The following is a 25,420-nucleotide window of genomic DNA, read 5'->3' as shown; positions in this document are numbered from 1 at the left end:
TGGGTGATTTAAATTAATGTTAATGAGATTAATCCATAATAATTTTCCTTCAAAAAAAAGTAACTTTAATTAAAAATAAAAAAAATAAGCCTCTTATCCAAAAATGCGTTATTTGTTGAAAACAACCCAAAAATTGTTCATAATTTGGAAAATCCAGAAATTTAGTTAAAATAATACCCTTATAACCCAAAAAATGGATTGCTCTTCATAAAAATAACTCCAAAATTTAACCCAACTGCTGATTCAGAAAAGGATGAAGCCCTTAATTTGAGTTATTTTAACTCAACATTTTGGGTTAATTTCTTCAACCCAACTTTTGCGTTGAATTATTTAACCCAAAAGTTGAGTTATGATAACTTAATATTGGGTTATTCCCAACCGAACTATTGCGTTGAATCATTAAACGCAAAAGTTGAGTTATGCTAACTTAATGTTGGGTGATTGAAAATAATGTTAATGAGATTAATCCATAATAAAATTCTCTTCAAGAAAAAAATAACTTTTTAATAAAAAAAAAGAAAGCGTTTTACCCAAAAATGCTTTACTTGTTGAAAAATAACCCAAAAGTGGTTCATAATTTTGAAAACCCAGAAATTGAGTAAAATAATACCCTTATAACCCAGAAAATGGATTGCTGGTCATAAAAATAACTTCAAAATTTAACCCACCTGCTGGTTCAGAAAAGGAAGAACCCCTTATTATAGTTTTTTTTTTAGCTCAACATTTTGGGTTAATTTCTTCAACCCAACTTTTGCATTTAACTATTTAAACAAAAACTTGAGTTATGATAACTTAATTTTGGGTTATTCCCAACCAAACTATTGGGTTGAATTATTTAATAACTCAATGTTGGGTGGTTAAAAATAATGGTAATTTGATTAATCCATAATAACAGTCCCTTGAAAAAAAGTAACTTCTTGATATTAAAAAAGCCTTTTAAACCAAAAATGTGTTACTCATTTAAAAACAACCCAAAAAATGTTCATAATTTTAAATAACCCAGAAACTGAGTTAAAATAATACCCTTATAACGCAAAAAATACATTGTTCTTCATAAAAATTATTTCAGAATGTAACCCAACACTAGCAACTTATAAATTGTGTCATCAAAATAACCCAGCATTTTTTAGTGTGTGGTACTTTAACATACTTATCGTAATTGGTTCAGTGAGGGGATTTATTATGCAAAAACAAATTTTCTTACCTACTGGTACCTCGACTTGGGTATTTGGGATCTGCATAAGTCCCAAAGATTTAAAATATCAAACCATAGGGGCATGACGGAGATATTTATAAAACATTATTGCCGATTGTAGCTGAGATAGGCGCCAGCGCCCCCAAAAGGGAATAAGCGGTAGAATATGGATGGATGGATGCCTTCTTTCATACTTCCTCAAAACAAGCGGTTTGAAATTTTCCCGATGTGTGACGTTTTTCCCAAGTGTGAGGTCAGCAGATATCTCCATATATGGTATCAATTTACTAAGTGCTTTGAGCGAGTCTGCCATTAAAGTTTTTTTTCCTCTGTCCTTTTGTTGTGGGGCAGACTGGCTCGTAGATGCACATGCATCCTCCGCTACTACCATTTCTGTTACAAAGTAGCGTATCATTTGAATTTGTCAGTAGACTCCATATGTATGACACTCAGCTGGCATCGTGGTGTGGTTGCATTGTCTTGTTGATGCAGTGGAATTGAACACACCGTAAAGGTAAGAATGATGATTTATTTTTATACTAAAGAACAAACCAAGAACAAAAATACTTGCAGGAAGGCACTAACAACAAAACCAACAGAAAGCGCTAGCATATGATGCAGTGGAATGGAACACACCGTAAAGGTAAGAATGAGGATTTATTTTTATACTAAACAAACTAAGAACAAATATACTTGCAGGAAGGCACTAACAACAAAACCAACAGAAAGCGCTAGCATATGAGCTATGGTCAAACAACAGAATAGCGTGGAAGCTAAAGTACACAAAAGTCTTTACCACAATGCGGGAATAGCGACGTCACCTGTTGCATGGAAGCAAATGAGAATCCGAGACCGAATGAAAAACAAGCGCAGGCTTAAATAGAAGGGATAATCAAAAAGCAGGTGCGTGTGAAAACCTAAAGGCAGGTGACACAAATGGGTTACTATGAAAACGGAAACAAAACAGGAAGTGCCACCAGGAACTAAGGAGTCAAATACTACAAGGATGTGATACAAAACCAGAATATCAATCAATGTTTACTTATATAGCCCTAAATCACTAGTGTCTCAAAGGGCTGCACAAACCACTACGACATCCTCGGTAGGCCCACATAAGGGCGAGGAAAACTCACACCCAGTGGGACGTCGGTGACAATGATGACTATGAGAACCTTGGAGAGGAGGAAAGCAATGGATGTCGAGCGGGTCTAACATGATACTGTGAAAGTTCAATCCATAATGGATCCAACACAGTCGCGAGAGTCCAGTCCAAAGCGGATCCAACACAGCAGCGAGAGTCCCGTTCACAGCGGAGCCAGCGAGAGTCCCGTTCACAGCGGAGCCAGCAGGAAACCATCCCAAGCGGAGGCGGATCAGCAGCGCAGAGATGTCCCCAGCCGATAATATTTTACTTCATAAAAACACTATGTCATGATCCGAGTAGCAGATCATGACAATATGGAAGTGCTAAATACTACAACATGGTAGAAGACGCTGTAGAAGTGGAGGCACGTAAATATTCTGAAGAGACGGTCAGAAAGCGGCTTGAAGATGGTCTGTAAAACATAATCTGTGCTACAATTTGACCAAAGAACCACCATTACATGTTATGTAGACCCCAGGGAAGTGTTATAATGTAGAAAAAATAATAATAATATGACCCCCTCGCCCGGAAAAGGGTGGAATGCCATCTCCGGGTTGGGGAGGAGACCCTGCCCCAAGTGGAGGAGTTCAAGTACCTAGGAGTCTTGTTCACGAGTGGGGGAAGAGTGGATCGTGAGATCGACAGGCGGATCGGTGAGGCGTCTTCAGTCATGTGGACATTGTATCGATCCGTTGTGGTGAAGAAGGAGCTGAGCCGGAAGGCAAAGCTCTCAATTTACCGGTCGATCTATGTTCCCATCCTCACCTATGGTCATGAGCTTTGGGTCATGACCGAAAGGATAAGATCACGGGTACAAGCGGCCGAAATGAGTTTCCTCCGCCGTGTGGCGGGGCTCTCCCTTAGAGATAGGGTGAGAAGCTCTGTCATCCGGGAGGAACTCAACGTAAATCCGCTGCTCCTTCACATCGAGAGGAGCCAGATGAGGTGGTTCGGGCCTCTGGTCAGGATGCCACCCGAACGCCTCCCTAGGGAGGTGTTTGGGGCACCTCCAGCTGGTAGGAGGCCACGGGGAAGACCCAGGACACGTTGGGAAGACTATGTCTCCCGGCTGGCCTGGGAACGCCTCGGGATCCCCCGGGAAGAGCTAGACGAAGTGGCTGGAGATGGGGAAGTCCGGGCTTCCCTGCTTAGGCTGCTGCCCCCGCGACCCGACCTCGGATAAGCGGAACATGATGGATGGATGACCACTTAAACCCAAAAGTGTCTCCCATTAAAATTGATAAAAATCCATATAATTGATTTTGGGACAATTTTTACATTTGACATGACTTTTAAAAAGAAAACATGCTATAAGATAAGAAATATGGTCTAAAAAAAAACACAAATATAAAATACAACGTATAACTTCAGTGTTTTTATGAATCAATTACTTCATAAAAACACTGAAGGCGAAGGGGTGCCCAAAAAAAGACCAATCTTCACTATGACGTCACCTTCGTCATTTGATTGACATGAATGGCACCCGAGGATCTAGTAAGATGACGCTGGCTGCTGCGAGCTCATTGTGAAGGAACAAAAGGAGACCGGCAGGAATGACATGGACACTTTTTTTTACTCAACAGATTCTCTCTCCGCACCGCCTGTCAGTCGTATGAAGACCTACAGCACAGTTCCTGCTTTCACAATAAAAGCACTTGTCCGTTCTGCCTGTGCCAACAAAATAAGAGTCTCATAAAACAAGCTCGCAAGATGACTCCAATTCAGTTCTTGTAAAGGATATACCAAACGAGTATGGACGCTGGACAGATAAAAAAAAAAAAAAGCTGAAAATAACCACTTTTATTTGGTGTTGGAAAGAGAGGATTACTTTTTTTTTTTCTTCCACAATGTAAATTCGAAGTGGTGGAACTTATATCAGCAACTGCTGTGGATCCTGTCTGATTATACTCAATATAAGTTATCAGAATAAGGTAAACATTAACACATGTTCTTCTCTTCATGATAGAAGGAGATCTGTGCGTTAAACATGCTTGTAATTTTACTAAACACCTTTAACATGTTAACAAAAACATCAATTACACACACACACCTTTATATATATATATATATATATATATATATATATACATATATACACACATCTATACATGTGTATATACAGCATATATATGTATATATGTGTGTATATACAGCATATATATACATATATATGTATATATACACAGTATATATATATATATGTGTGTATATATATATATACATATATATATATTCATATATATATATATATATATGAATATATATACATGTATATATATATATATATATATATATACATATATATATATATATATACATACATATATATATATATATATATATATATATATAGATAGATAGATAGATAGATAGATAGATAGATAGATGGATACACTTGAGGTTTCTGTGGAATAAAATCCCTGAAGAGCAGAGAAACCTGCGAAACAGGCTTGTAGGGATGAAATAGCCTCTGTGTTTTCTCCAAACCTAACACACACACACACACATATATATATATATATATATATATATATATATATATATATATATATATATATATATATATATACATACAAACCCCATTTCCATATGAGTTGGGAAATTGTGTTAGATGTAAATATTAACAGAATAGAATGATTGGCAAATCATTTTCAACCCATATTCAATTGAATGCACTACAAAGACAAGCTATTTGATGTTCAAACTCATAAACTTTACTTTTTTTTGCAAATAATAATTAACTTGGAATTTCATGGCTTTAACACGTGCCAAAGTAGTTGGGAAAGGACATGTTCACCACCGTGTTACATCACCTTTTCTTTCAACAACACTCAATAAACGTTTGGGAACTGAGGAAACTAATTGTTGAAGCTTTGAAAGTGGAATTCTTTCCCATTCTTGCTTTATGAAGAGCTTCAGTCGTTCAACAGTCCGGGGTCTCCGCTGTCGTATTTTACGACACATTCAAGTTATACTCCGTAATGAATAATTACAGAGTAATTACTAAACATTATTATTATTGACTACTGAGTAACTTTATAATTACTTTTGCCAGATGCTCATAATTACCCTGAGCTCGTCATGATGTGTTCAATGTGGTTTTGTAAAATATGTAAATATGGTTTATGATCTCTTTCACCAGCTTAACAGCAACGAAGCAGCTGTTTCTAAATATTTTTTTCACGAATCTCTCTCTCTCTCCTGATTGCACGCAGCGTATCACTGAACCCAACGAGTTTACTGTAATCCATAGAAACTATAATCAGCATTTAAAAAAGTGCAATCCATTTTACAGAGATCATAATGTTGTTGGTGCAGTTCGGTGGAATGTGAGCCATTGCCCTATTGTTGTGAAGGCCGGATGTGTGACTGGTGAGAAAAGGAGAGCTCCTGACAAGAATGAGACAAGATTGTTGAGCTTGAACTACATCTTACCAGACCCTCGGTTACAATAGTTTACCATTGGGGACGCTTTAAGACTCATATGTTTCTGATGACTGCACTGACTGTAGCTCCTCGATTACATACATTTAGGTAGTGGGTATGTCATTGTATTCAACAATCAAGCGCTCATATGCCATCCATCCATCCATTTTCTACCGCTTATTGCCTTTGGGGTCGCGGGGGGTGCTGGTGCTTATCTCAGCCACAATCGGGCGGAAGGCGGTGTACACCCTGGACAAGTCGCTACCTCATCACAGGCACTCAAATGCAAAAAAAAAAAAAAAAAAATGATGCAAATAATTTTTGTGGATACCAAATCTTACTGCCAGTGGTCTGGCTTTATAAATTGGCAGATAAGGTTTAATATCTCAGCACAGCATTGTTACCGTTTTTTTTATTTTTCCTTTTTTTGTTCAATCAATGTAACGTAATTATTGTCAACATGCTTTTAACAATAATGTGATGTTGCTGTAGTTCGTGTATCTGGTAATCCAATGCTAAAAAGTTCTGTTATCGTCAAATAAATCATCTTAAGCTTGGGAACTAGGGTTGTAACGGTACGTGTATTTGTATAGAACCGTTTCGGTACGGGGATTTTCGGTTCGGTGCGGAGGAATACCGAACGAGTTCAACAAGTCTTAACAAGCTGCTCCGCTTCGTTCTGCCTCCGTCTGTACACAGCACCCTGCATTGTCCCGCCCACACAACCATCTGATTGGTTACATACAAAGCCAATCAGCAATGCGTATTCAGAGCGCATGTCCTCAGCGCTTTAGTGTCGATGTCTAACAGATAGATCTTTAGCAAAGGAGCAACTCACTCTCCTCAAATTATATTCCAAGTCAACTACTTTCTAAACATCACTATGAGCCCGTTGACCTTCTAGAAACAAACTGCAGCTCAGCTCACTCGCAGTCCTGACTTTAGGTGAAGGCTAGTTAGCTTTTAGCGAAACGTTAACTCATTTTGCGGTGTGTGTGTGTGTGTGTGTTACAGACAGTGTTGATTGAGGTGTGTTGAAGCAGCAAAAAAGGACATCATATTAAATGAAGAGTTTCTGTCTCTGATAGTGTATAAAATAAATTAAGTGCATCATAAAGCCTACATAAACTCCATGGTGTTCAGGGATACATTTTCAGCTATAGTTATATTAATCATTAGTAATGTAGCAGCCTAGTTTTGAATGGCAGGGTCCCTGCTATCACATGTTGATAAAAATATTACATTTACATAATAAAAATCAACTACAGGCTTCCTCAATGCTGTAATAAATTAAGCATGATGAGTTGACTTGAAACTGTTAAATGTTGCATTTTTTATATGTAGAAGAAAAGTTGTGTCATTTTATTTAATCTAAGCAACAACTTGAGGCAGTTTAATGTGGATTAACATGGGCAGAATTATTATAGTGTTCCCAATGTTAAAAGGATCAAGCCATTGTTTACAAATTTGGTAAATAAATACCCCAAAAATGTATATTTTGTTGTTTTCTTACTGTACCGAAAATGAACCGAACTGTGACCTCTAAACCGAGGTAGGTATCGAACCGAAATTTTTGTGTACCGTTACACCCCTATTGGGAACCTTAAAAAAACATGAAAAAAAAAGTTGCCTGGAATGGCCCATAAATTAACTGAATCATGGTTAATTTAGTGTATGTGCCTCACAATACGAAGATCCTGAGTTAAATCCCGAGCTCGGGATCTTTCTGTGTGGTGTTTGCATGTTCTCCCCGTGACTGCGTGGGTTCCCTCCAGGTACTCCGGCTTGCCAATCAACCTATCCCCAGGTGCATGTTTTTGGAGGTGGGAGGCAGACGCACAAACCCCTGCCCACCGTGCTGCCCATATACACACACATATACACACATATATATATATATACACATAAATGTATATGTAAATGTTTATATATATATATATATATATAGCTAAAATTCACTGAAAGTCAAGTATTTATATATATATATATATATAGCTAAAATTCACTGAAAGTCAAGTATTTATATATATATATATATATATATATATATATATATATATATATATATATATATATATATATATAGCTAAAATTCACTGAAAGTCAAGTATTTATATATATATATATATATATATATATATATATATATATATATATATATATATATATATATATATATATATATATATATATATATATATATATATATAAATACTTGACTTTCAGTGAATTCTAGCTGTAAATATACTCATCCCCAACCACGCCCCCCACCCCTCCCCCGACCACGCCCCCCACCACCCACCTCCCGAAATCGTAGGTCTCAAGGTTGGCAAGTATGGCAACACTAAGTGTGAACGTGCGCAACCCGAGGGTCCCTGGTTCAATCCCCACCTAGTCCCAATGGGTCATTATTGTCACCGATGTCCCACTGGGTGTGAGTTTTCCTTGCCCTTATGTGGGCCTACCGAGGATGTCGTGGTGGTTTGTGCAGCCCTTTGAGACACTAGTGATTTAGGGCTATATAAGTAAACATTGATTGATTGATTGATTGATAGTACCAACCTCGTCACGTCCGTTGTGTCCTGAGCAAGACACTTCACCCTTGCTCCTGATGGGTGCTGGTTAGCGCCTTGCATGGCAGCTCCCTCCATCAGTGTGTGAATGTGTGTGTGAATGGGTAAATGTGGAAGTAGTGTCAAAGCGCTTTGAGTACTTTGAAGGTAGAAAAGTCCTATACAAGTACAACCCATGTATCATTTATTTATCATTTATGTGCCAGTTATTTTGTACTTCATGTCACGTATCGGCAGTCTCGTTCCTGATCATTCTCGTTATCGACCTTTTCCTGTTTTCAGCTATTGTCTCCGACCTGCCACCTTTTGGATACCTTTGCTATGTAGGACTGTCCTTTGTTTACCGACCTTTGCCTGGTAATAAACTCACCTGCATCTTGTCTGCCAACTGTGCTTTTGTGTACTTCCTCCGTAAAGTCCCTACCTTTCGATCCTTGCATTGATATTTTTAAAGGGGAACATTATCACCAGACCTATGTAAGCGTCAATAAATACCTTGATGTTGCAGAAAAAAGACCATGTATTTTTTTTAACCGATTTCCGAACTCTAAATGGGTGAATTTTGGCAAATTAAACGCCTTTCTGTTTATCGGTCTTTTAGCGATGACGTCAGAGGTAATACACGCGCCATTTTCATTTTCACATTACAAACACCGGGTCTCAGCTCTGTTATTTTCCGTTTTTTCGACTATTTTTTGGAACCTTGGAGACATCATGCCTCGTCGGTGTGTTGTCGGAGGGTGTAACAACACTAACAGGGAGGGATTCAAGTTGCACCACTGGCAAGAAATCTGCCACAAGACACCCATTGAATTTGCCGGAGTGTCTGCACATTTTACCGGTGATGCTAAGACAGACATGGCAGAGATGTATGGATAACCTGCAGATGCATTTGCAACGATTAATTCAACGAAATCACAAAGGTGAGTTTTGTTGATGTTGTTGACTTATGTGCTAATCAGACATATTTGGTCACGGCATGACTGCCAGCTAATCGATGCTAACATGCTACGCTAATCAATGCTAACATGCTATTTACGCTAGCTGTATGTACATTTGAAACTAGATACCCACATTTAATGCGAAACAAACACTTACCAATCGACGGATTTAAGTTGCTCCAGTGTCACAAGATGCGAAAGTCCTGATCGTTTGGTCCGCACATTTTACCGGCGATGCTAATAAGGCAGCCATGCTACGGGCCACTTTATTAGGTACACCCACGCTATGGCCGATTAGCGTCAATAGCTATTCGCTCAATAGCTTCAATTTCTTCTTCAATTTCGTTTTTGCTATCTGCCTCCATACTCCGACCATCTGTTTCAATACATGCGTAATCTGTTGAATCGCTTAAGCCGCTGAAATCCGAGTCTGAATCCGAGATAATTTCGCTATATCTTGCTGTGGTAACCGCCATGTTGTTTGTATTGGCAGCCCTGTATGACGTCACAGGGAAATGGACAGTCTCATCGCAAATAGCGAAAATCAAGAACTTTAAAGCTTTTTTTAGGGATATTTTGAAAAAAACTTCGAAAAAAACTTCGAAAAATAAAACAAGCCACTGGGAACGGATTTTTATTGTTTTTAACCCTTTTGAAATTGTGATAATGTTCCCCTTTAACTTTGCTATTACTCACGGGGTAAAACTTATGATATACATAACCAAGGTATCACTTTGAGTCCTCTCCCCTTTGGCAGTGACATTTTTTTTTTGGTAATGTGATTTATGTAACTAAGGTGTTGCACTAGCTCAGAGGTCGGCAACCCAAAATGTTGAAAGAGCCATATTGGACCAAAAATACAAAAAAAAAACTGTCTGGAGCCGCAAAAAATCAAAAGACATATTACATACAGATAGTGTGTTATGAGATATAAATTGAATTATGAGGACTTAAAGGAAACTAAATGAGCTCAAATATAGCTACAAATGAGGCACAATGATGCAATATGTACATACAGCTAGCCTAAATAGCATGTTGGAATCGATTAGCTTACAGTCATGCAGTGACCAAATATGTCTGATTAGCACTCCACACAAGTCAATAACATCAACAAAACTCACCTTCGTGCATTCACGCACAACGTTAAGTTTGGTGGACAAAAGGAGACGGAAAAAGAAGTGGCATGAAACACGTCTTAGAAAGTCGGAAAAAGTTATACATGTAAACAAACTACGGTGAGTTCAAAGACCGCCAAAATTAGTAGGACAAAACGGCTATCGCCAAATACTCGAATCAGTGAAGGATGTTTAATACAAACAGTGTATGATCACATTACGCCTGTACTGGCTCACCTGCACTTGCTTCCTGTGCACTTAAGATGTGACTTTAAGGTTTTACTACTTACGTATAAAATACTACACGGTCTAGCTCCAGCCTATCTTGCCGATTGTATTGTACCATATGTCCCGGCAAGAAATCTGCGTTCAAAGGACTCCGGCTTATTAGTGATTCCCAAAGCCCAAAAAAAGTCTGCAGGCTATAGAGCTTTTTCATTTCGGGCTCCAGTACTCTGGAATGCCCTCCCGGTAACAGTTTGAGATGCCACCTCAGTAGAAGCATTTAAGTCTCACCTTAAAACTCATTTGTATACTCTAGCCTTTAAATAGACTCCCTTTTTAGACCAGTTGATCTGCCGTTTCTTTTCTTTTTCTCCTATGTCCCACTCTCCCTTGTGGAGGGGGTCCGGTCCGATCCGGTGGCCATGTACTGCTCGCCTGTGTATCGGCTGGGGACATCTCTGCGCTGCTGATCCGCCTCCGCTTGGGATGGTTTCCTGCTGGCTCCGCTGTGAACGGGACTCTCGCTGCTGTGTTGGATCCGCTTTGGACCGGACTCTCGCGACTGTGTTGGATCCATTGTGGATTGAACTTTCACAGTATCATGTTAGACCTGCTCGACATCCATTGCTTTCCTCCTCTCCAAGGTTCTCATAGTCATCATTGTCACCGACGTCCCACTGGGTGTGAGTTTTCCTTGCCCTTATGTGGGCCTACCGAGGATGTCGTAGTGGTTTGTGCAGCCCTTTGAGACACTAGTGATTTAGGGCTGTATAAGTAAACATTGATTGATTGATTGATACTTTATAGCAATTAGGGAGATTTCTGTCATGTTTGTCCTCCTACAGAAACCAAATTAAAACAAAAAATATGTTTTTTCCCCCTCATCATTTCCATTTTTCATATATTTTTGAAAAAGTTCCAGAGAGCCACTAGGGCGGCGCTAGATAACCGCATGCGACTCAGAAGCCGCGGGTTGCCGACCCCTGCTCTAGCTGGTTTCCTTCATATGCAGTCAGGAGTCATTTGTTCAACTTCTTCACTTATACCTGTGGTGTTCATTAACTTTCCATTTTAGCCACTGTCTTTTTATCACTTAGGCTTTTCAACTGGTGGCAGACAGACGAATTCAGTTGAAACTTTTGCAGCAGATTCTTAAAACACCAGAATGCTGTCATTAAGATGATCTTTGACTAGCTGTTTTGCAGAAGTTCCTAAAAAAAACAGCAGTGCACTCCTGTAACTGATAAAAAAACTAATAGACCACAATTAAATATCCACTTTAGAGGAGCTTGATTCAATGACTCAAATTGCTGAAATCATATTTATATAGCCCTCAAGCACGATACAAAGTAAGACGAGTTGTGAAGGGAGAAGTCGTGCCCATCGGTCCTTGGCTTTTCAGAAATGTGGCCCTCAAAATAGTTTGGTTGAATATCCCTTGATACTACTACAAACCCCGTTTCCATATGAGTTGGGAAATTGTGTTAGATGTAAATATAAACGGGAAACAATGATTTGCAAATCCTTTTCAACCCATATTCAGTTGAATATGCTACAAAGACAACAAATTTGATGTTCAAACTGATAACAATTTTTTTTTGCGCTAATAATCATTAACTTTAGAATTTGATGCCGGCAACACGTGACAAAGAAGTTGGGAAAGGTAGAAATAAATACTGATAAAGTTGAGGAATGCTTATCAAACACTTATTTGGAACATCCCACAGGTGTGCAGGCTAATTGGGAACAGGTGGGTGCCATGATTGGGTATAAAAACAGCTTCCCAAAAAATGCTCAGTCTTTCACAGGAAAGGATGGGGTGAGGTACACCCCTTTGTCCACAACTGCGTGAGCAAATAGTCAAACAGTTTAAGAACAACGTTTCTCAAAGTGCAATTGCAAGAAATGTAGGGATTTCAACATCTACAGTCCATAATATCATCAAAAGTTTCAGAGAATCTGGAGAAATCTCTCCACGTAAGTGGCATGGCCGGAAACCAACATTGAATGACCGTGACCTGCGATCCCTCAGACGGCACTGTATCAAAAACCAACATCAATCTCTAAAGGATATCCCCACATGGGCTCAGGAACACTTCAGAAAACCACTGTCACTAAATACAGTTGGTCGCTACATCTGTAAATGCAAGTTAAAGCTCTACTATGTAAAGCGAAAGGCATTTATCAACAACATCCAGAAACGCTGCCGGCTTCCCTGGGCCCGAGATCATCTAAGATGGACTGATGTAAAGTGGAAAAGTGTTCTGTGGTCAGACGAATCCGCATTTCAAATGGTTTTTGGATATATTCGACATTGTGTCATCCAGACCAAAGGAGAAGCGAACCATCCAGACTGTTATCGACGCAAAGATCACAAGCTAGCATCTGTGATGGTATGTGGGTGCAGAAGTGCCCAAGGCATGGGTAACTTACACATCTGTGAAGGCACCATTAATGCTGAAAGGTACATACAGATTTTGGAACAACATATGTTGTCATCTAAGCGCCGTCTTTTTTATGGACTCCCCTGCTTATTTCAACAAGACAATGCCAAGCCACATTCAGCACGTGTTATAACAGCGTAGCTTTGTAAAAAAAAAAGAGTGCGGGTACTTTCCTGGCCCGCCTGCAGTCCAGACCTGTCTCCCATCGAAAATGTGTGGCGCATTATGAAGCGTAAACTACGTCAGCGGAGACCCTGGACTGTTGAACGACTGAAGCTCTACATAAAACAAGAATGGGAAAGAATTCCACTTTCAAAGTTTCAACAATTAGTTTCCTCAGTTCCCAAACGTTTGTTGAGTGTTGTTAAAAGAAAAGGTGATGTAACACAGTGGTGAACATGCCCTTTCCCAACTACTTTGGCACATGTTGCAGCCATGAAATTCTAAGTTAATTATTATTTGCAAAGAAAAACAATGTTTATGAGTTTGAACATCAAATATCTTGTCTTTGTAGTGCATTCAATTGAATATGGGTTGAAAAGGATTTGCAAATCATTGTATTTTGTTTATATTTACATTTAACACAAATTCCCAACTCATATGGAAACGGGGTTTGTATAAGTAATGTAACTTGCATTGTAATAAATGTATGCACCTAATTTCATATCTTGACACTTCTGTCACTGTGTCAGTTCACTGCATCTAGATGTGTGAGTACAGCTGTTGTAGCCCCTAAAAAGAGGAAAGAAGAAAAAAAAAAAAAAAACACATGTAGCAAGGAAATCCCCTTCAAAATGCCAAAATCCAAGGCAACAAAAATAATACTGCAGACAGTCACACTGTGTTTTAATGGCACGGACAGCCTATGAATGCCACATTCAATCATCATTCTGAAAAGATCAGCAGATATTGTTATGTTGCATTTCAATATGCCACATTTTGCTTATTTTCTTCAATTTCCCCTTCTGCGAGGGATAAGTGCAATGAGACTTTCCATTGCAGTGGATTTTCACAATTTTATACAAAGTGATTTCGTATTTTTTTCTGAGTTGTGGTCCCATGGTGTACAATGCATGTACAGTACAGCGTGTATATGATTTGTTTGTTGGACCTTTTTTTTCTGGACATGCACTTTAAGTGAGGCGCATCAATGTTTGCAGCGTGGCATAGAGGCCTCCAGCTAATACAAACAAGACAATTCAATGTTTTTCAATATTTCTCGTGTGTTGTGTCATTCTCTCAGAACACAGTGTTGCATGCACACGTACACACACACACAAACACACACATACGCACACACACTAGAGCTCCTGTTCACAGTCTGAAGCCATTTTGCTTGGTTATGGGAATTCCCCAAGTCTCACCGTGAAATTGCTTCCCCTCTATTCATCAGTTTCCTTAAAAAAGGGCATGGTTTGCCGACACAGGCCAATTTGAGTGGGTGAGTTTCTTGTATATACATGTTTTTTATTTGACTTGAAATTTGGACTGTATTGCTGATAACAAAATGTTGCCAAATTTTAGGAGATGAAGTCATTCAAACTTAAATGTGCTCTTCTAGTTCTTTCCTGGAATCTTCATCCAGTGTTTTAGCAACCTTTTGTCTGCTGTCAAAGAAAAATCTCAGCTAATGCCTTTTAAACTATTGCGTTTAATATGCCAGTGGAACGTCATGTCAATGTTTACGTAGAGCATTGCAGTTTTTAACCCATTCCAATAACACGGAGGATCTTTTTAGATAACCGAAAATGACGTGAGGGGCCTGTTCAGTGAGGTTCATGTAACATCAGATTGTATGCGGAGGACTAGGTACAAAAAGGTATGGAAAAAAATATGACTGATATACAATGGTAGCAGATGTAGAGTGTCCTATGCAACAAGGCCTGCAGCTTAGACTTAAGGACGATCAGCTGCTGGTTTCTGCTGTTAAAGGGGAACATTATCACAATTTCTGAAGGGTTAAAACCAATAAAAATCAGTTCCCAGTGGCTTATTGTATTTTTTGAAGTTTTTTCTCAAAATTTTACCCATCACGCAATATCCCGAAAAACGGCTTCAAAGTGCCTGATTTACACCATCGGTGTCATGATCCGTAGTCTGGATCATGTTTAGTTTAGTTATTTTCTGTTAGTTTGGACTCCATTTGTTGTTTGTGTACCTTTTTTGTGAGTCAGTTTGGTCACCATGGCAACATATTAATTTCTGTCACGTGGGGGTCGCATTTTAATGCGGGATCGTTCCTCCAACGCAAACATAGACACTCCGGACAACAACTAAAAGGTAAGAATGATTTAATAACAAAACACTGGTACAAAAACAGACGAAAAGAAACGCGTGGCGAAAGCACAGAAGCTAATGCTAACACTAGCACAGGATCAGGTAACAAGAAATCTAGAATTACCAACGAAACAGTTGCATACCGCAAACAAGGGACCAAGACCGACTGACGGGACAAGGCAGGCTTAAATAAGGAAGTAATTAACAAAAACAGGTGTGCGTCTGGAACCCTCAGCAGGTGAAATTAATACGTTGCCATGGTGACCAAACTGACTCACAAAACAGGTACACAAACAACAAAGGGAGTCCAAACTAACAGAAAATAACTAAACTAAACATGATCCAGACTACGGATCATGACAATCGGTATATACACCCGTCTATTGTCCTGTGACGTCACTGCGTGAAACCACCATAAGCAAACATGGCGGATAGCACAGAAAGGTATAGCGATATTAGCTCGGATTCAGACTCGGATTTCAGCGCCGTAGGCAATTCAACAGATTACGCATGTATTGAAACGGATGGTTGGAGTGTGGAGGCAGGTAGCGAAAACGACATTAAAGAAGAAACAGAAGCTTTTGAGCCATGTCACGACAGACAGCGGCACGGGAGGAAGCGCGGACGAATTCGGCGATCGCCTTCTAACCAACGATTGGTATGTGTTTGTTTGGCATTAAATGTGGGTGGAGGGAAAGGTTGGATGCAAATATAGCTACAAATGAGGCATAATGATGCAATATGTACATACAGCTAGGTTAAATAGCATGTTAGCATCGATTTGCTTGCAGTCATGCCGTGACCAAACATGTCTGATTAGCACATTCCACATAAGTCAATAACATCAACAAAAGTCACCTTTGTGATTTCTTTGACTTTATCGTTGGAAATGCATCCGCTTTGAGTGTCGCAGGATATCCACACATTCTTGCCATCTCTGTCGTAGCATAGCTGTCGTCGGTAAAGTGTGCGGAACAAACGAGGGACTTTCGCATCTTTTGACCACTGTTGCAACTTGAATCCGTCCCTGATCGTGTTGTTACACCCTCCGACAACACACCGACGAGGCATGATGTCTCCAAGGTACGGAAAACAGTCGAAAAAACGGAAAATAACAGAGCTGATTTAACTTGGTGTGTGTAATGTGTTTGAGAAAATGGCGGGATGCTTCACGATTTGACGTCACGGGTGAAAGGTCATCGCTCCGACAGGCGAACAATTGAAAGGCGTTTAAATCGCCAAATTCACCCTTTTAGAGTTTGTAAATCGGTTAAAAAAACAGATGGTCTTTTTTCTGCAAAATCAAGGTATATATTGACGCTTACATAGGTCTGGTGATAACGTTCCCCTTTAAGAATCACATGAAAAACTGGCCTACTATATGTTTGTATGACACATAAAAGTATAATTCATACCATTCATTTGTTACCTTAAGTGGTCATAGTATGATTTGTTTGTCCATTTAAAATACTTCCTTGTTGACTACATAATATGTAATGGTGGTTCTTTGGTCAAAACTTTGATTGATTGATTGATTGATACTTTTATTAGTAGATTGCACAGTACAGTAAATATTCCTTACAATTGACCACTAAATGGTAACACCCGAATAAGTTTTTCAACTTGTTTAAGTCAGGGTCCACATTAATCAATTCGTGGTACAAATATATTTGCACGGATTATGTTTATCAGACCGTTTTCAAGCTGCTTTCTGACCGTCTCTTCAGGATGTGCCGTTTCGTGGGCAGTTTTACTTACGTGCCTACATTTTGACAGCGTCTTCTCCCCGTCAGCCATGTTGTAGTTTTTAGTGCTTCCATATGGGGTTTACTGACAGATATATGTTAAAACCATACGCTAATTTGTATTAGAAATGGCAACAGTGAATAACAATGAACTGCTGATCCGCCTCCGCTTGGGATGGTTTCCTGCTGGCTCCGCTGTGAACGGGACTCTTGCTGCTGTGTTGGATCCGCTTTGGACTGGACTCTCGCGACTGTGTTGGATCCATTATGGATTGAACTTTCACAGTATTATGTTAAACCCGCTCGACATCCATTGCTTTCCTCCTCTCCAAGGTTCTCATAGTCATCATTGTCACCGACGTCCCACTGGGTCATTATTGTCACCGATGCCCCACTGGGTGTGAGTTTTCCTTGCCCTTATGTGGGCCTACCGAGGATGTCGTGGTGGTCTGTGCAGCCCTTTGAGACACTAGTGATTTAGGGCTATATAAGTAAACATTGATTGATTGATTGATTGATTTACGTGGACCCTGACTAAAACAAGTTGAAAAACTTATTCGGGTGTTACCATTTAGTGGTCAATTGTACGGAATATATGCTGAACTGTGCAATCTACTAATAAAAGTTTCAATCAATCAAAAAAGTGTAGGATGCATGTGCATGTACGATCCAGTCTGCTCCACGACAAAAGGATAGAGTAAAAGAAGGAGCTTATTGACTACAGTGTGGACCACCATAGATGATTCGCTCAAAGCACCTTAGGTAAACTTATACAAATTCTCGATAATCCGCTTACGTCTCCGGTGTGAAAAACGTCACAGGACGAAGGATATTCCAAATTGCTCGTTTAAAGAAGGTATGAAGAAATGCAAGGTTGTTTTATAAAAATCTCCGCAATGCCTCCATGGTTTGATTTCAAGTATTCGAGACTTATGGATAGCCCAAATGCTAGGGGTGTGATGTTTAACCGATATATAGATATATCGATTTATATGACTTCGATTCAACCATATTGATCTCTGCTTTGCAAGTTTGCCTTTTAAAACATAATTTCAAAAGGAAATCGATCGGTTTTTATCGATAGTAGAACAAGAAAAACATTGGATTTAAAAATAGCATTCTTTATATGAAGTTTAACAATTTTAAATATAATGACCTTACACGTTACTGAAGTCTGTTTGCCCGTCTGTGACATCATCACCATCGTCTGCCAGCAAACTAAGAACGGCTGATATCTTACGTAGATCAGAAAGGTCGCAACAACTTCAAACGCAAAAAGAAAATAATCATAAATTGCAACACAACAACTTTCAGCTACGGAATGATTCCAAAAGCCACAACAAAGACAAATACCACAACACAATTATGTAAAGCTGCAACACAACTTTAAGCCACAAAAGACGCGTCGTACAAGACGGAAGTGACAACGAAGCAAATTAAGGCGACGGACCAACTGCTTGAACATAATATACTGATATTATTGCAAAAATAAAACAAGTAATTTATAACTGAAATGTAGTCACACTCAGAGGTGGGTAGTAACGCGCTACATTTACTCCGTTACATTTACTTGAGTAACTTTTGGGATAAATTGTACTTCTACGAGTAGTTTTTATGCAACATACTTTTACTTTTACTTGAGTGTATTTATAGAGAAGAAACGCTACTTTTACTCCGCTCCATTTATCTACATTCAGCTCGCTACTCGCTACTTTTTTTTAATCGATCTATTAATGTTTTTTTTGGTTAATGACAGAGCTTCAAAGTAGGATCTACGCATGCCTGCTTTTCACCAATCACATGCAGTCACTGGTGACGTTGGACCAATCAAACAGAGCCAGGCAGTCACATGACCCGACTTAAACAAGTTAAAAAACTTATTGGGGCGTTACCATTTAGTGGTCAATTGTACGGAATATGTACTGTACTATGCAATCTACTAATAAAAGTTTCAATCAATCAATCAAAAGTGTAAAGGAAAAAAGACACTTTTCATTTCAACCGTACTTCCCGATCTAAGCCTAAAGACTGATCGCACAGTTCCTGTCTTCACAATAAAAGTGCTGCTCCATCGCGCCTGCGTTAACAAAATAAGAGTCTCCGAAAGCCAGCGCAAACAAGCTAGCAAACTACGGAGTTTGCCGCAAATGTATTTCTTGTAAAGTGTATAAAAACAAATATGGAAGCTGGACAAATAAGATGCCAAATACCAACGACCTTCATGTGGTATTAGACAGAAAAGAGGAACTTTTTTTCTCCTCCATTTGAAAACGTGAACGTCTGATTCCAATCATTGCAAGTCATCAGAATCAGGTAATACACCAACTTATATTCTTGTCTTCATGAAAGATAGGAATCTATATGTTAAACATGCATGTATATTCATTAAAACATCTTCAACATGTGAACAAAAACGGCAAAATAAATAAATAAAAATTATATACTGTATATATAAATGTATATATATATATATATATATATATATATATATACATATGATATGTGTGTGTATAAATGATGTGTGTGTATGTATATGTATATGTATATATGAGGTAGATCACCTCGACTTGGTCATTTACTAAGTAATTGATAAACGTTGAAAAACTTATTGTGGTGTTACCATTTAGTGGTCAATTGTACGGAATATGTGCTGTACTGTGCAATCTACTAATACATGTTTTAATCAATCAATCAATCAATCAATCAACTCAATGAATGCCTACTGAGGTTATGGTGCTGTTATGTTATTGTGGCTCAATGTGCCATTTTTTTAAATTTTATTTTAATGTACTATTATTTAATATATAATATTGTTTTAGTTGCTTAAGAGATATTCCTGGCTCTGAATTTGCTCACTGCTATTTTTATGTTTTTGTGCATTATTTTTTGCCGTAATCAGGTTACTCATCAGTTACTCAGTACTTGAGTAGTTTTTTCACAACTTACTTTTTACTTTTACTCAAGTAAATATTTGGGTGACTACTCCTTACATTTACTTGAGTAATACATCTCTAGAGTATCTGTACTCTTACTTGAGTACAATTTCTGGCTACTCTACCCACCTCTGGTCACACTTCACTTACTTTTCCAAATGTGTTCATTACACTGTTTTCAGCTTTCTATCTCAGGAAGCCACTTTCCTTCCGTCTTTGTATTGTTATGTTTTGACTAGTCGCGTTTTGACTTTATGTTGTTGGATTGTGACGTTTGCATTTGTTGTGACTTTTTTCTGCTTTTATAGCTGTCTATCAAAGTGGTAGTATGGTAGTAGAAGGTCAAACCACTGCTCATTAGGATAGGATAGAATAGGATAGGATAGGATAGGATAGAATAGGATAGGATAGGATAGGATAGATCTTGTTCACGAGTGAGGGAAGAGTGGATCGTGAGATCGACAGGCGGATCGGTGCGGCGTCTTCAGTAATGCGGACGTTGTACCGATCCGTTGTGGTGAAGAAGGAGCTGAGCCGGAAGGCAAAGCTCTCAATTTACCGGTCGATCTACGTTCCCATCCTCACCTATGGTCATGAGCTTTGGGTCATGACCGAAAGGATAAGATCACGGGTACAAGCGGCCGAAATGAGTTTCCTCCGCCGTGTGGCGGGGCTCTCCCTTAGAGATAGGGTGAGAAGCTCTGCCATCCGGGAGGAACTCAAAGTAAAGCCGCTGCTCCTTCACATCGAAGTGAAGTGAAGTGAATTATATTTATATAGCGCTTTTTCTCTAGTGACTCAAAGCGCTTTACATAGTGAAACCCAATATCTAAGTTACATTCAAACCAGTGTGGGTGGCACTGGGAGCAGGTGGGTAAAGTGTCTTGCCCAAGGACACAACGGCAGTGACTAGGATGGTGGAAGCGGGAATCGAACCTGCAACCCTCAAGTTGCTGGCACGGCCGCTCTACCAACCGAGCTAAACCGCCCCAGAAGAGCCAGATGAGGTGGTTCGGGCATCTGGTCAGGATGCCACCCGAACGCCTCCCTAGGGAGGTGTTTAGGGCACGTCCAACCGGTAGGAGGCCACGGGGAAGACCCAGGACACGTTGGGAAGACTATGTCTCCCGGCTGCCCTGGGAACGCCTCGGGATCCCCCGGGAAGAGCTAGACAAAGTGGCTGGGGAGAGGAAAGTCTGGGTTTCCCTACTTAGGCTGTTGCCCCCGCGACCCGACCTCGGATAAGCGGAAGATGATGGATGGATGGATGGATGGAACAGAGACAATTCCAGGAAAAGTGGGAGATGCAATATTTCTTTGTTGAGCACAGCGGCACCCCGACGTGTCTTATTTGCACAGACAAAGTTGCCGTGCACAAGGAATACAATTTGAAACGTCATTATACAACTAGACATGCTGAGTAGTATGCAAAAAAATGCTTAAGAAATCTTTTCTTGCGGCCCAGCCTCACCCAGACTCAGCGTCCAGTGGCCCCCAAGTAAATTGAGTTTGAGACCCCTGAACTAGATCTATTGAAATAATTTCCACCAACCTAATAAAACTCAAGAAGAAATTATTTGAATGTTGAGGATCTCGATTGGAGCTGGGCGATATTTCGATATATACGATATATCGCGGGTTTGTCTCTGTGCGATATAGAAAATGACTACCGGTATATCGTAATATTTGAGTATACGTTCTAACGCAGTTGCTTTTAGCTGCAGACATTACACTACAGGCTCTTCTCACTCTTTCCTGTCTCTCCTTCTCACAGACATGCAGGCGCACAAACGTACACACGTCACATACTGTCACGTCATACGTCACATACGTAAACGCCCTCGTCCAGCAGACTGGGTAACGTTAGCTGTGATGCTAACATAGCCGTAGGAGTCGCAATACGAGAGAAAGAAGGTGTGAATCTGGTAACAAATGAAGGAAAACTTAATTCCCAATAAAAACAGCAGGGGGTCCATCGTCTGGCGGTGGTTCGGCTTCAAGAAGAAATTATTTGAATGTTGAGGATTTGGATTAGGGCTCCCCATGTCTAGCATTAAAAGATTACAGTTGGTACAAAATGCGGCTGCTAGACTTTTGACAAGAACAAGAAAGTTTGATCACATTACGCCTGTACTGGCTCACCTGCACTGGCTTCCTGTGCACTTAAGATGTGACTTTAAGGTTTTACTACTTACGTATAAAATACTACACGGTCTAGCTCCATCCTATCTTGCCGATTGTATTGTACCATATATCCCGGCAAGAAATCTGCGTTCAAAGGACTCCGGCTTATTAGTGATTCCCAAAGCCCAAAAAATGTCTGCGGGCTATAGAGCTTTTTCATTTCGGGCTCCAGTACTCTGGAATGCCCTCCTGGTAACAGTTCGAGATGCCACCACAGTAGAAGCATTTAAGTCTCTCCTTAAAACTCATTTGTATACTCTAGCCTTTAAATAGACTCCCTTTTTAGACCAGTTGATCTGCCGTTTCTTTTCTTTTTCTCCTTATGTCCCACTCTCCCTTGTGGAGGGGGTCCGGTCCGATCCGGTGGCCATGTACTGCATGCCTGTGTATTGGCTGGGGACATCTCTGCGCTGCTGATCCGCCTCCGCTTGGGATGGTTTCCTGCTGGCTCCGCTCTGAACGGGACTCTCGCTGCTGTGTTGGATCCGCTTTGGACTGGACTCTCGCGACTGTGTTGGATCCATTATGGATTGAACTTTCACAGTATTATGTTAGACCCGCTCGACATCCATTGCTTTCCTCCTCTCCAAGGTTCTCATAGTCATCATTGTCACCGACGTTCCACTGGGTGTGAGTTTTCCTTGCCCTTATGTGGGCCTACCGAGGATGTCGTAGTGGTTCGTGCAGCCCTTTGAGACACTAGTGATTTAGGGCTATATAAGTAAACATTGATTGATTGATTGAAGTGGGAATATGTCGACCAGACAACCGTAATTTGTCAAGTGTGGGGCAAAAGCGTTGCTATAAAAAGTAGCATTACTGCTAATATGTAGCATCATTTGAAAAGTCACTCGCTAGAGAATGAAGAGAATTTAATAACGTCCGTAGTAACCTACCACATAGTGAAGGATGAATACTATTCGATTTCCTATTATGCAGCTCATTTTTATTTGACACTTAAAATGTCTCTGACAGTCTTGCACTTTCTGTTTTGGAAATGACTTGAATATTTGTGCCACGGCTTAATAACTTTAATAAATACACTTTTGTTCAATTGACTTAGTTGTTATTTCCCTCTCTGCATGAAAGTTTAAAAGTAGCATATATGAATGCAGTATGAATAAAAATGTTTTAATGTACACACATATAATCATCATACTGCTGTGATTATATGTATCAAGTGTTCATTCAAGGCCAAGGCAAAATATCGTAATATATATCGTATATCGCGATATGGCCTAAAAATATCGAGATATTAAAAAAAGGCCGTATCGCAGAGCCTTAATCTAGAATAATGGGTTTTAATGTCAATGTTAACTCTTTGATTGATTGATTGATTGATACTTTTATTAGTAGTTTGCACAGTACAGTACATATTCCGTACAATTGACCACTAAATGGTAACACCCCAATAAGTTTTTCAACTTGTTTAAGTCGGGGTCCACGTTAATCAATTCATTGTACAAATATATACTATCAACATAATACAGTCATCACACAAGTTAATCATCATAGTATGTACGTTGAATTATTTACATTATTTACAATCCGGGGGGTGGGATGAGGAACTTTGGTTGATATCAGAACTTCAGTCATCAACAATTGCATCAACAGAGAAATGTGGACATTGAAACAGTGTAGGTCTTATTTAGTAGGATATGTACAGCCAGCAGAGAACATAGTGAGTTCAGATAGCATAAGAACAAGTATATACATTAGAAGTACATTTGAGTTGTTTATAATCCTGGGAGATGGGATGTGAATGGAGGAGGGTATTAGTAAAGTGTTGAAGTTGCCTGGAGGTGTTGCCTGGAGATACTTTTCGACTGCTATTGGGATTGTATTTAAATATTCATATTTCTGTCTCTGCCTGTGTGCATTAGGCCTTAAGATCAAGTCCAGTATAGTTAAATAATAAGTGATGAGTCCCATATCCTAAAGCTTTGTGGACAAGTGGTTGTTTAAGGAAACATTTTATTGCATTTTTGAAGGATTCTGTGTTAAATAGCAACAATCATTAAGCATTACCAAACCCAAAGGTCACCTATAATGCTCATAATAATTTGTCTTTAATTTAGAATGAATGCAATGGGGAAATCTGGGTTTTTTCCCAATTTTGCCTACCTGCCAATATAATTCAATGACGTCTGGAATTATCGTCAACGTGTGGAAATGCAGTTATGAATTATTCACTCGTCAACTATTTCGACATGTTCTATGATCACAATGGTTGCAATTAGCTTGTGGGAAACACCTTTAGAATCCGTCGTTCCAATTGTATTCTGTGATGTGGTAGTCTGAAGTGCCAGTGGAATGAAAATGTCGACATCTGAACGAGACAGGGATATGATCTGATGTGTTGTCACTGTTGCATGGAAAGATAAACGGTCACAATCACATGATAGACAGCGCTGAAAAATCACATTGGAGTAGATTTTGGGGCGGCATAGCTCGGTTGGTAGAGTGGCCGTGCCAGTAACTTGAGGGTTGCAGGTTCGATTCCCGCTCCCGCCATTCTAGTCACTGCCGTTGTGTCCTTGGGCAAGGCACTTTACCCACCTGCTCCCAGTGCCGCCCACACTGGTTTGAATGTAACTTAGATATTTGGTTTCACTATGTAAAGCGCTTTGAGTCACTAGAGAAAAGCGCTATATAAATATAATTCACTTCACTTCACTAGATTTTCAGTTTAGAACACCGCTATGTAAAGGGGTTATGCTCCAAAATCCCCCCTCCATCCCTGTGAAAAATAGCGAATAACATCTAAAAAGTAACAAAACACCCCAATTTGATGGTATAAATCAGGGGTATTTAACAAAGATTCAAATAGTTAGAAGAAAAGTTGTCAAGCCCAGGTTTTGGAACATCATAATGTCTAAGCTACAGTTATAATTGAGTTGGCTGTACAGTGTTCACTTACTGCAGCCTCGGTCTAGCTCCAGCCTATTTTGACGATTGTATTGTACCGTATGTCCCGGTAAGAAATCTGCGTTCAAAAGACTCCGGCTTATTAGTGATTCCTAGAGCCCCAAAAAAGTCTGCGGGCTATAGAGCGTTTTCCGTTCGGGCTCCAGTACTCTGGAATGCCCTTCCGGTAACAGTTCGAGAGGCTACCTCAGTAGAAGCATTTAAGTCTCACCTTAAAACTCATCCGTATACTCTAGCCTTTAAATAGACCTCCTTTTTAGACCAGTTGATCTGCCGCTTCTTTTCTTTCT

General features: G+C 39.6%; 1 protein-coding gene across 1 annotated transcript in view; it reads left to right on the top strand.

The window, feature by feature from the left end:
- Positions 1-14,362: 14,362 nt before the first annotated feature.
- tnip1 (TNFAIP3 interacting protein 1) overlaps positions 14,363-25,420 on the top strand; it is a 48,881-nt gene continuing 37,823 nt past the window's right edge. Inside the window, exon 1 of the mRNA XM_061901931.1 lies at positions 14,363-14,504. The gene's annotated coding sequence lies outside the window, so the exon portion shown is untranslated. The remainder of the gene's footprint in view (positions 14,505-25,420) is intronic.

The sequence above is a fragment of the Nerophis ophidion genome, linkage group LG05, assembly GCF_033978795.1.
Source record: "Nerophis ophidion isolate RoL-2023_Sa linkage group LG05, RoL_Noph_v1.0, whole genome shotgun sequence".
Lineage (NCBI taxonomy): Eukaryota > Metazoa > Chordata > Actinopteri > Syngnathiformes > Syngnathidae > Nerophis > Nerophis ophidion.
The sequence above is the reverse complement of the archived record's forward strand: the minus strand, read 5'-3'. Positions and strand labels throughout refer to the sequence as shown.